Source organism: Dermacentor silvarum, chromosome 1, assembly GCF_013339745.2.
Source record: "Dermacentor silvarum isolate Dsil-2018 chromosome 1, BIME_Dsil_1.4, whole genome shotgun sequence".
NCBI lineage: Eukaryota > Metazoa > Arthropoda > Arachnida > Ixodida > Ixodidae > Dermacentor > Dermacentor silvarum.
This window is the reverse complement of record NC_051154.1, coordinates 225,261,581-225,265,460: the sequence shown is the minus strand read 5'-3', so window position 1 is coordinate 225,265,460 and position 3,880 is coordinate 225,261,581.

The window sequence follows — 3,880 nt, the reverse complement described above, 5'->3', positions numbered from 1 at the left end:
TCCTCTGGCGGTGGCTCGGCAGGTTTCGACCAGAGAACCGGACACTCGTCGAGTAGCGTCGGAAGTCGCTGCCTCCTCTTGCCTCGCAAGAGAGAGAGAGAGAGATAAATGAGATGCGAAAGGCAGGGAGGTTAACCGGAAGGTAAATATCCAGTTTGCTACCCTACACTGGGGAAGGGGTAAGGGGAGACAGAAAGATAAAAAAATGCACACACCTAGAGAGGGAGATAAAGAAAAGAAAAAAAAACACATACACACACACACACACACAAAGGAACTCAGGAGCGTCACAGTCGTTCAAACAGGTCGCTTGACCGAAGGAACTTCAGTAGCGCCCTCGTCGCCTTCTGCTGTGAAGACCGTATCAGTCGGCATTCTAAAATCGTCTGCTCAGAAAGCGGCCGGTCGTCGAGGCGTGCCAACTCCGTTACGAGCGACTGTCTCTGGGAGCTGTAGCGGGGACAATGACACAGGATATGTTGGAGTGTTTCATCGCTGCCGCAAGTATCACAGGCAGCACTGTCGGCCATTCCGATGCGACAAGCAAAAGCATTCGTAAAGGATACTCCAAGCCACAGTCGGCAGAGAGCAGTTGTCTCGATTCGAGGAAGTCCAGATGGAATGCGTAGTCGGAGGGATGGGTCCAGGCGGTGCAGTCGAGTATGTTGGAAACCAGGTGTGTTCCACATGGCTCGTGTGGAATCACGCGCGATTATGCGAAGCTTTGTTACTGCATCGGCTCTTGATAGCGGGATGGGTTCCTTCACAGCATTTTCGTGAGCCCTCCTCGCAGCTTCATCGGCCTGTTCGTTGCCCATGATGCCGCAGTGGCCTGGGAGCCACTGAAAAGTGATGTCATGTCCTTTTTCTGCCAGTTGGTGACAAAGGTGCCTTATTTCCAGCACAAGTTGGTCTTGTTGTCCACGACGTAGAGCGGATAGCAGACAATGCAGGGCGGCCTTTGAATCTGTAAATATGCTCCATCTTCGTGGTAAGTCTTAGTGAATTATGTGAAGTGCGCAGCGAAGTGCAGCAAGCTCCGCCGCAGTCGAGGTTGTCTGGTGAGAAGTTTGAAACTGAAGGGTCACAGCTTTTGCGGGGAAGATTACAGCCCCTGTAGATCCGTCAAGAGTTGTCGAGCCATCAGTGTAAATGTAAAAATGGTCCTTGTATGTCTCGTGCAGCATGAGGAGAGATAGCTGCTTGAGAGCTGGGGACGAGAGTCCTGCTTTCGTTCGAATCCCTGGTACCGAGAGTCGAACTTGCGGACGAGCCAAACACCAAGGAGGTGATAGCAGTCTCTCGGCAGGCGTATAATCTCGAGGGAGGCAGTCACGGTACGCCGATATCGCCTGGCAAAAGGAGGCATTGGGTCGGTCATTCGGCAGAGTGGCGAGGTGATGGAAAGGGGAGCGGGCAATGTGCCTGATGTGTGCTCTGAGCACTTCCAATGTCATATGAGTTGTCACTGGGTAATCTTGAGCTATTGCAATTGTTTCCGTTGTCGATGTGCATCGTGGCAATCCAAGACAAACCCTTAGTGCCTGCGCCTGAGCACTTTCGATTGTGCGGATGTTGCTTCTGCAGGTATTGCTCAGTACAGGTAAGCTGTATCTCAGATATCCGAGAAACAGTGCCCTGTATAGTTGTAACATTGCGTGTACTGACGCTCCCCACGTTTTCCCTCCAAGAAACTTGAAAACGTGTGAAATGGCCATTAGGCGCTTCTTCAGGTAGGTCACATGGGGACTCCAGTTGAGGTCTCGATCAATGATCACCCCTAAGAATCTATGCGTCCTGGTGTAACAGATGTTTTGCCCATTGATGGATATGGCGTAAGGCGTCATTGACTTCCGCGTAAACGCGACCAGCGCACATTTCTCAGGTGAAATCTGGAGGCCTTGTTCGCTGAGATACGCCGATATTGATGTCGCAGATTTTTGAAGTCTGGCGCGCACCTGAGGACGTGTTACACCTGACGTCCACACGCAGATGTCATCGGCATACATTGATATATGGACAGCATTTGGTATGCGTTCCACGAGACCAACAAGAACAAGGTTGAATAGTGTGGGACTCAAGACGCCACCTTGAGGAACACCACGGTATTTGCAGTGTAGAGACGTCGGACCGTACTCGGTCTGCACAAAGAATGACCTCATGTGTAAGTAGTTGCGGGTCCACCGGTACACGCGGCCACCAAGGCCAACCGATTCCAGAGCATCAAGTATGGCATCATGAGCAACATTGTCATAAGCTCCTTTTACGTCCAGAAACATAGCGACCGATAATCGTTTACATCTCTTTTGATTTTGGACGTACGTGACCAGATCGATGACGTTATCGATGGAGGAGCGGAGACGTCGAAAGCCGGCCATAGCATTTGGATAAACTTGGTAGCGTTCCAGGTACCACTCTAATCTGGCAAGGATCATGCGTTCCATCACCTTCCCTACGCAACTTGCCAGCGCGATTGGGCGGTATGACGCGAGCTCGAGTGGTGACTTGCCAGGTTTGAGGAGTGGCACCAGGCGGCTTGTCTTCCATTCTTGAGGAACGTTTCCATCCTGCCAGGATTCATTGAATATATCCAGCAAGGCATTTCGCGCTCGCTCACCCAGGTGGCACAAGATGCGGTACGATATGCCATCTGGTCCAGGAGACGACGGCCGATTACACAAAGCAAGAGCCGCATCAAGCTCCTCGGTGGTGAAAGGCAAGTCCATGCGTGAGTCCCGTGTATGCGGCTCAATGCTATCCGTACCAAGGGGGCCTGTGTAGGTTGATTGACCTGCAATCTTTCTGCAGAAATCTTCCGCTACCTCGCAGACTCAGACTCACAGACCCTCACAGACCCAGACTTTCCAACTAGAGTGGGAAATAGTGTATCAAGGGACACATGTCCGGACCTTACCATGATCAAGAACCACGAAAAGGCTACATGGAGAAATATGGAAGAAACGCTGGGTAGTGACCACCACATCCTGGAGGTTACCATTTCGCTCAAGCATACACGCGAACGCATCAGTCAGATCTTATTGACGGATTGGGCGGCATTTCGTAAAGCGAGAGTTCAACAAAATAGAGAAAAGGAGGATATCACATCGCTGCAACAATGGACGAGAGAGCTCAAGGAGTCGATCAGGCAACACTCAAAGCAGGTGCAACTCACCACGGAAAATCCGGTGGTAGACCCACATCTCGTGCATATGTGGGACGCTCGTAGAGGCCTTTTGAAAAGATGGCGCAAACAAAAGCACAATAGAAAACTAAAATTGCGCATAGCTGCTCTTACACAACAGGCGGAAGAATACGCTACTGTCTTGGTGCGCCAAAACTGGCAACAAATGTGCGCCAGCCTGAGCGGAAGGCTCAGCTCGTCTAAAACGTGGGCAATCCTAAAACACCTACTGGACCCAACCAAAAGCAAGCAACAAACCTCGCACACAATCAGACGCATACTTCGCAACCAACCGGGGTCGGATGAAGATATTCTCCGAGAGCTAGAGGCAAAATACATCGGCGATCACACACGGAACCAAACATCTATACCAAAATATAGTGGGAAGCCAAATGAAGACCTAGATCGCCCATTTGAAATCACGGAAGTCTGGACAGCGCTTCACTCCCTAACTCGAAACACAACACCCGGACAAGATGGGCTCACAAACAAAATGCTGAGAAACCTGGACGACAACTCAATAGAAGCCCTAACGACTTTCTTTAATACCCATTGGGAAGCGGGAACACTACCAAATGAATGGAAACACGCGCACATAGTACTCATACCGAAACCGGGCAAGCCTCCAGGTCTCACCAACATGCGACCCATATCCCTGACGTCGTGCCTGGGGAAGCTTTTCGAAAACGCTGTGCTCAA